Genomic DNA, 9,350 nt, shown 5'->3' on the forward strand with positions numbered 1-9,350 from the left:
AAAGTTAGTCTTTTCTTAGCAAAATAAGGATAAATTGAGGAAAACTTTTTAGTCTTCCTAATAGTATACTGTATTCCCCTTCCCATCAAAGAAAATATTCTTAAATTATGAAAATCTAAAAACGGCTTTCTTCCTGGTGATCTCCCTGCATTCCCCCATTGATAAAAAGTAAATCCAAGAGAGATACTGCAGTATAGTGCTACAATAAACAATAGCCCCGGGTATTTTAGGAGGAACTAGTCATACCTGGTAGATCAAAAGAACATTAGATGAGGATCTAAAAAAAACATTAATTCAGGTCTTCCAAGTGGTACTGCAGAAAGACCTGATTGTTTCATTTGCATGAAAAAGAGCCAAAATGCTGCATACCTAGACTTTTTTGTTACTTACCCAAATTCACTTTGGCATAACCTTTTTAGTAATCAATGAAGGCAATCAATCACATTATCACATGAGTGTGCTGAAGTCAAACACAGCAGAGGAAGTGAACCAGGCTGACATACTCTATTACAGCTGGGAGCTTCCCAAAATGCGCTCAGTATTGTAACCTGTAGTCATACAATCTTCCTTTTTATGATTCTAACCTATACAATTAATTTCTTGTATTAGACACAGATTGAAATTTCCATATTCATCTGGAACACTAGCAAAAATGAAATCAAATTATATCAGTGTGTTTAAACACCTGTGAGAGGGAATAAAGAAGAGGGAGCCAGGCTCTTTTTCAGTCATTCTTACTGACAGAACAAGAGACATTGGGCACAGGTTAAAAAACATGAAATCTGAACACAAGAAAAGCTCTGAGGGTGGTCAAACACTGGCACAAGTTGCCCAGAGAGGTTGTGGAGTCTCCATCCTTGGAGATACTCAAAACCTAGCTGGACATGGTCCTGGGCAACCTGCTCTAGGTGGCCATGCTTGAGCAGGGGGCATGGACTAGATGACCTCCAGAGGTGTCTTCCAACCTCAGCCATTCTGTGATGCTGTGAAAAGAGGAACTTATCCTATAGCTAGTTCATCTAGTTCAGCTCCAGTGTAAGACTGGTGGCACAGTGTGAAGAAGTTGATCATGTTGTAGTTCTTTAATCTAAATAAGATTCCTCAATGGCTAAACTGCATTTTTTGAACCTTACTGATCACAAACAGATAAGGTAAGGGAAAAAGATAGGGGGGTTTTTTATGTACCCTTTGTCCTTGTGGTTAATTGGCTTCCAATAATGTGGAACCTTACGAGACATGTTTTTGTTCCAAGTGTCTTGCTGATGTAATAAAGAAGCACGAAAATGTTTTACAAAATTTCTTATGGAGCTGTCATGTGTTTTGAAGTTTGCTACAAAATTAATACAAAACTACCGGTTATTTTTGTATTACTTTATCTTATACTACCGCCTAGTGGCTAAGATCTAAATGAGTGTCTGTACAACTTCACTATGTTTTATATATGGCTGAAGATAGTAGTTATAGTGTGTGATATAGATATAGGTATATAGATATAGTAGTTATGTATGTTATAATATTATTTTCATTCATTTTTAGAAACCATATTATGTATCTTATATGTCCACACAGTAACAGTGTTTCCAAATATAGTGAAGACCAGAGAAATTTCCATTTTCAAGGATGCTGATATTCATGTTGAGCACTACTCGTGGTTGAGTGCAGTCTTAATGTCAACATTTTCACATAGTTAACGGTTTGAGATAGAATTACTTTAAAAATGAGCTGTAGTGAAGGACTTCAGCCAACATGTTTGAGGTATCAGTTGTCATTGTTAGAAAGAAATATTTTGGGGGCAGATTTTGTTATAAATGTCCAGTGAGGAGTTTCTTGCATCTTGCCACAAAGCGTTTGTGGCCCAAACGTTCCTGGGCTTGGTGGTGAATAGAGTTTATCTTGCTCAGTGTAACAGATCCAGATACAGTAAGCCTTCAGGTGTCTATTTCCCATTCACTGCTGTAGTTCCTGTACCTGGCTAGGTTCACAAAATCAAGCCATCAAGCCCCTAAGTGTATTGAGCTTGGACATCCTGAAATCATTCAGGAGTTCCAGGATTTCCCATTTCCTCCAAACACCATGCCATGAATCCTAGCAACAATATACAATGTAGGAAAAAAATAAAATAAAAAATCAGGCTCTTTCAGAAGCTTAGAGGAAAACACTAGTAGTAAAAATTACTTCTGCAACTGACAGTGACAACAACTAGTTGGAGGAAAAGACTCCTCCTCAGGGAGGTGCGTTTCCAGCTACTCACACTGTGACTTTTAATTCTTGGCATTTTGTATGCCTGTCACAGAAGCTGCTCTTACTACAACTGTCAGCACTCTTTGTGATGGCAGGAGTTATGGCAGCAAGGAGCAATAGATGTGCACCTGAGTTTTTAAAACCAATGTATCTATATGTAGAGCTAGATATAGATATAGAAATTTAAAATTAATTAAGTCTCTTCCCTAGAGGCTTCTGTAGCTCAGGTCTTGCTGGAAGGAGAAATTTTATTATGCAAAGTTAGGTGTGGAACGGAAAAAAACAATGTCATTTTGTCCACCAGGTGGCACTTTGTCATCGAGCGTCTATGTTCAAAAAAATCACCTGAAGGCAAAACAAACTTTAGGTTATGATTGTACGAGATGTGAAGTATTATTGAGCAAGGATCTGTCTGTTTCTGGAAATGTAATCTGCCCAGACCTCTTCTGGGGAGGGGATTTTGATTTTAATGAAGGGAATGGGACTTCTGTCATTGACGTAAAAGAAAAGCGACATGGCCTCAATTAGGTGGAAGCGTTAGGGAAACAAAATCTATTTGCAGTGTGCAGGACAGACTATTTTTCTTCTCTCTGATTTTTTAGAAGAGCTATATGAGTGATGGTGAGTGATTTATATCTAATGCAACAGAGAAGGGAAATGGAAAAGGAGGCAGTCACTGAGTGGCACAAACTCAGAATTTTGGACGATGAATAAGCCAAACAGGCAGTACAATTCATTCTACAAGAGCTTCCTGCACTGGTAGAAAACATCCTAGTATAGAACTCATAAACCTTTATTTGGATGCCATTTTCATTCAACACACACATTGTCTGATGTTCCTTTTCCACCATACCAACTGGAAGTTAGGCTGCATACATTAGTATAGTGTAAAGACATTTGTACAGTGTAAATGAGGAAAAAAATTATCTCTGGTGGGGCAGCACAGTTTGAGTATTGAAACTGTTCTTCTAACAGCCATCTGCACAAAACTGGTAGTTTAATGTTGGTTTAAAATGTTTTATTCTATTTTGCACAGTTTGCATGATTATGTATGTTTAAGTAAATGTAAGGTGTAGATGATGTGCAATATACTCATGGAAGCTGAAACTCTTTCCCCAGTGAAACAGATCCACCTCATGTGGCAGCAGCCAGTGCACCCCAGTACCCCCAGTCAGTACACTCACAGAAAGACAACTTCAGGGCTTACCTCTAGACCCTTTCAATCCTTCCCTCTCTTTCCATAGCAGCTCTCTTACAGTAACCACTTTCCCAGAAGCAACATAGTGAGATCACAGAGAAGATCTGCCAAGGCCTTTCTGCTAGGACAGGTCTCTGACACTGCCTCAGCTGGTCATTAGGGAATATTGTATTGATGACATGGAACTGGAGAAGAGGTTTCACCACCCAACTAGCCAGCCCACATTTTGGCCTTGTATTTCTGTTCATTTGCATCAAGGGTGATTTAGAACCATTTGTGCTTTGCTACTCTGTTTGCTTTCTAGGCATCTCAGAGGCTGCTGAAAGCACATCTGTTGTATACATTACTTCTTGTTAAAATAATGGAAGTTTCTGTCTCCTTAGTACAATACATGTACAATTCTTGAACATTTCCTGAACCCTGGCTAGTGGTGTTCTGCAGAAGAAGCAGGTTTTAATACCAATAGCTTGTAAGTGAGCTGAAAAAAGGCTTTGAGTGGATGAGTAATGACTGTAAGAGCACCTACAAGAAAACAGTATCCAAGGTATCTAGTTCTCTTTCTTAGAAACAATAAAAGGCTCCACCTTGTCAATGCACAAAACTGGCATAAGAGTCCCATTTACTATGACCAATTTGTTTCTAAGGAGAACTGCTTCCAGGGCATTTGCTTAAATCAGCTTTTCTACAAAGTGCAATTGTGTGCTAATCTACACTATGCAGTAGGAATCTGCCTGACCCCGTAACATCACTGAGAGCAGACACTGAACTAGAAATGATAGGTCCAATTAGTTTACAGTTGTAGAAATAAGCAGCTCAAGTAATAGCAATTCCCAGAAACATAACAGCATCTTTGAATCATACTGTTGCTATTTCTGATGCAAAACACTTTTCTAGTGTTCTCATGATGAATTTTAGCTGAATTAAAAACAAATACTGAAATGAATACCAACACTCGGGTCTCGCATATAGATAGGCTTCTTCTCTTAAAATCTGCTGTATCTGCTATGCCTTAGGGCCTCCAGATGCAGTTGTATTATTCTAATTATCCAGCCACAATTGAAAGTGTTTGAGGGCATCTGCACGGATCTTTGTTATACATCTCAGAGGAACGTCTTCTGATGTAAAACCTGTCTGCAAAGGAACAATTTCTAACCTTCTCTTTGCTGTCATCTCCACTTCCCTTCATCCTGCTAGTTCCACCCTACTTCTGCTTCTCCCTCAACCCAGAATTAATATTGGAATGCTTTACAAAAGGCATTAAAGGGGAAAATTTCCTGCCTTTACCAAATTAACTCCAAAAGGTACTACATGAATGGTACTCTAAAATTGAGAATAAGACTATCATTGTTGCCATGGTGATCAAAACTAGGACAGTAACCTTTTTTCACTTTTCAGCCTGTACTTCTGATATGCTGAAGAACTTGGTCCCTGGACAGGGGTCTGATTAACTGCAGAACACCAAACAAATCTCTGAGCCATGAAAAAGAAAAGAAATAAAATGTTTGAGAGTTTTATGATTGTATCTCCAAAGAGGAAAGAGAAAAAAAGGGCAAGGATGAGAATGTGCTGCTACTGAGGAAGGAGGGATAGGTGACAAAAGAGAGTAAGGATGAGGCTAAGACATGGACATACAGAAGCATTTTAAGTTGACAAGAAGCAGGCAGTCCTCTTAATGTTTGGGACTCCTCTTAATGCAACCCAGTGCCAGGCTTTTGACCCAGGACCTTAAAGGAGGAACACTACTAAGGAGTCATAGAACAATTTCCTTGATATATTGTTCCAGGCACGTATATTCCCTTCCAGACCTCACTTCAAAGGAAAGAGATCAATGAAAATTTGGTTCCACCTCCAATCCTGGAGCTGCAACTGATAATGTATTTTTTCACATTCTCCATGCCAAGGCAAGGACTAAGCTTACACACATTTTTTTACAAGACTAGAAGGGCATCAGTATTGCACATTTGGGAACTCTATACACCAGTAACTCTCATAATGTCTGTATGTTTGGCTGCTTTGATCAGAAGAGGGTTTCTTATAGTGGTATGCACTCTTTGATTGCTATTTTAAAGGATTCAGTGGTGTTTCAAGAATCACATGCACACCATAGCCATTACTAAATAATTGCATAAACCAATGAAAACCATAGTCAAAGTTCAGCTTTTTAGCAGCTTTTTAGCATACAACCTCATCATTTTATACTGTGGTTTGCAGAAAGTTTATAAAGTTATAAAATCTCTTAGCTGACATCAAGAGAAAAAAGCCAATCAGATAGGAAGGGTAAGGGAATTCTAATTGAAAAACTAAGGATCATTTAACTTGATAAGAAATTCAAAATGAAGAAAAGCAGGAAAGGCATTGAATTGAGCAAGTAATTTGAATTTAAATAGGGTTTAGTTTAATTTCACAGCACTTGCCTTTCCAAATGTAAAGATCAGAAGCTTTATTAGGTAATAAATTTAGGAACTTTTCAGCATAACCATTTCTTAAAATTTCTGACATAATTAGACAATAAGTCATCTAGGCATGGTAAGTTTTTCATTGTGTCTAAGTACAACCTCCAATGAAGCCGAACCACGATCCCTGAGTGGCTTTAAAGTCTTAATAGCTGCTTCTCTAATGTGAGTTCATAATAATCTTTTATACTAGCTCTCCAACACTGGTGTGGAAGGAAAAACAAAGTTAAAAAAAACCAGCAATCATTTCAAAGCAGAACTCATTTGGTATTCTCAGTATCTTAATAGATAATATTTAAGCCAATTGGCTCAGGAGATGAGGAACAGAAGGCTTGACAGCCATGAAAAACTCAATTATTTGGGATTTTTTTGGGGGGGATCCCTCATAGTTCTGAGTTTTGTCTTTTCCCACTTAATATGTTTGTATTTCGTTGCCCCAAGGAGAAATTGTAGCAATAGTAGCTTCTTTGCATTTCTTTAATTAAATTCTGAAAGGCACCAGATGCTTCCATTTGCAATTTCCCTTTCTCTTACTAAAGCACAGAGGAGTTAATCATATAGTAGGCTTTAGTTTACTCTGAACCCAGGCTGCAGCAGTGTTAATTAAGTCTTGCCATTTAGTTAAAGTATAGCCTGTCATCACAACAGATCTCTGCTGCATTGCTTTGTATTGTTTTTTTCAGTCCAGCAGAGAGTTCTGAGATTTTAGCTCTCTCTGTAGTTTAAAGACTTCATCTGTAATTGTTTCTTCTTGTCCAAGAACTAAGTGTTATAATTTGGCCTTTAGGAAGTGCCTGGTTCAGTCATACTGAAATGTTGATAGTGAGGGCTTGAAGAAACAGCAGGAAAATTCCAAAGGATGATGGTTCATATTACTTTTGCCCAGATTCAAAGGTTAAGTGCCCAAAGGTACAAGTAGGTGTTCCCTGGCATTTTCACAAACATCTCCAGCCACTTTTAAAAATCCCAGCATTATCTGCATCCTTAGGTGTCCAAACACTCTGACTGTGTTCTTGACTCTTGCATCCTCTTTCCAAGGATACTGCGGTGTTAAGCAAGGCAAATGTTAGGCAGCTATTTTGGCATATACCCCAGAAACAGCCAATGAATTCAGAGTCTCTACCTTTCATAGTGGAAAGTCTATCCAAATAGTCAGTGGTGCAACTGGAGTGCAGATCACTTCCTAGGTACATCCTCAGGATGACAAGTTTTTTATCACTTTATCTTTTTCGTCTCCACATCTGATTCCTCTGGGAAGGAAATGTGGATGCATGAGCCAGAAGAGACTCCCAGAGCACTCTGACTGGGTCCCCACCTGAGGGACTTGGGCACCCAGTAAACAAGAGACCCCAGTCAGGAAAACATATCCTGCTCTACCTTCCTGTCTCACAAGATGACTGTCAGATATTCACAGAGATTTATTCATGGATGAGCTGCAGACCCAGAACTTTATTTAAAGGAAAGACTTAACAAATAATTTTTAATAACAAATACATTTGAGGAAAACTTGCTCTGCTTGAGGACAATTAACAAAGAGAGGTAAAATTCAGCAGATAAATTATCCATTATGAATTATTCACGGAATTTGTGCAAGAAAATTAGTGCAAGATAAAGATCCTAATTTATTACTCCCTTCCTTGAAGCAAATAACTAAGCTTTGTTAAAAAAAAAAGTTTGAAGCATATTGCTGAGGCCCTTCTGAGTCTTTAATAACTCATTTGGATGAACTTTATCAGATTTGTAGTTATGTTAAATTAATTACAGAAGATGAAATGGGGGCCATGTAAACTAAGTCATCACCAAGCACAACCCTGACTCCTCAGGCCTAGCTTGAGTCTTACACACATGCACACACACACACGGAGCTTTCTCACAGGCTGCTATTGTCAGACAATAAAATACTGTCTCTACAGCAGGAAAAAAAAAAAAAAAAAAAGAAAAGCCTAGCCAGCCTAAAAACAAAACATGAATTGTGTGGGGGTTTTGTCAGTCTTCCTCCCAGTGTCTGTTGATCTGCCCACTCTAGGGTGCCAGGAAGCCTTCTCAATGAAGTACTTTGAGTAACGCCATTCCTCTTCATTTTATCCTGTCTACCTTGTGCTCATATAAATTCATGGCTATTTCTTTGAGAATATCATGTTACTGTAATCCCTTTTGCTTGCCTGGATGCTTGGGATTTTAATCAGGAATTAACATAATCTTTCCCCAAAAGATTATACATTATATCTTTAACAAAAAGACCTTTGCTGCTGCCACATATCTAGCATCCCCTTTGTTCCTTCTGTAGTTAAAAGTTTTATATACTCAGAATCACTTAAAAACATAATTCATTTGTCCACATGAGTTTTAACACATACACACACACACAAACCCCCCATAGAGTACCCTACTATTCTGGCCTGTCCTTACTTGTACTTGGACAAATGACAGCACAAGGTGACACATTAAGGAAAGCTTGGGTTTTATTTTAGACTAACAAATTTTACATTACAAGCCCATACTTGTTAAAGTGCCCCTAGCCTAAATATCCTTGTCCTCACTTTTTTTTTTTTTTTAAAAAAAGGCATTTTTTCCATGTAAACACAAAGATCTTCTTGGTGGAGGAGACGAAATATAATTAAACGTTGGGGATATGGTCATAGATCCATAACGCAGAGTGTTCAGCACCAGTGCCTTACTAAGGAGTTTCCCTCTCCCTTCTCTTTTTCATGCCTCAAGCCATTTGTTTCTGTTCCTATGACTCAAAGTGCCATCCTGGTTTAGTGGCAACAAAACTGTTCATGGGACTAAGCTAGGAATGATCACGAGCCCTTTTTAATACTTGACCAATATATTTCTCCCGGGTCCCCAGCACGGACCTCCATGCAGTCTGCAGGAACAGCGGTGGGAGGGCAATGGGCCCCCGGGGTGGGTGAGGAAGGAAGGGAGAGGCAGAGAGGGACTTGTGAAACTGGTATGGCACACTTGTGGGTTTGCACTGTGAAGACCAAGCATCATATTAGTAGCCCATCAGACTTATTTCAGCCTACAGATGAACTGAGACAACAATTTGGTTGCTATTCAACACAGCAAACAGGACTGCAAAAAGAAAAGGCTATGCTACTGCGGAAGCACAAGAGCTTTGTGAGTGCCAGCAAGCAGCAGATTGGACCCACACTTCCAGTGCCCTGAAGTAATAAACAAATAAATAAATACACTGCTGGGAATTTGAACTGTCTATATGTTTTCAAACCATTTTTTTGCCTGCTTTGAGCTTATACTGCAGTGGAGTAAATGCTTACAAAAGCCTCATGGCAAAAAAAAAGTAAGCAAAACTCTCTTTTCAAATGGTAGCCAGGAAGAAAGGTCATAAATTAAGAAATATCAGAGCAATTAAAGTAAGCAAAATTAAGGTTCTGTTTTGCAAACTTACTAATCCTAATAGGGCTAGAGGTAAATATTGATCATGCAAGCAGGCT

At 38.7% G+C, this 9,350-nt stretch overlaps 1 long non-coding RNA gene across 1 annotated transcript in view; it reads left to right on the forward strand.

The window, feature by feature from the left end:
* LOC141942864 (uncharacterized) overlaps positions 1–9,069 on the forward strand; it is a 153,710-nt gene extending 144,641 nt beyond the window's left edge. Inside the window, exon 4 of the long non-coding RNA XR_012628761.1 lies at positions 8,962–9,069. This is a non-coding gene — a long non-coding RNA (uncharacterized LOC141942864). The remainder of the gene's footprint in view (positions 1–8,961) is intronic.
* Positions 9,070–9,350: the final 281 nt, after the last annotated feature.

This window comes from Strix uralensis, chromosome 4 (assembly GCF_047716275.1).
Source record: "Strix uralensis isolate ZFMK-TIS-50842 chromosome 4, bStrUra1, whole genome shotgun sequence".
Classification (NCBI taxonomy): domain Eukaryota; kingdom Metazoa; phylum Chordata; class Aves; order Strigiformes; family Strigidae; genus Strix; species Strix uralensis.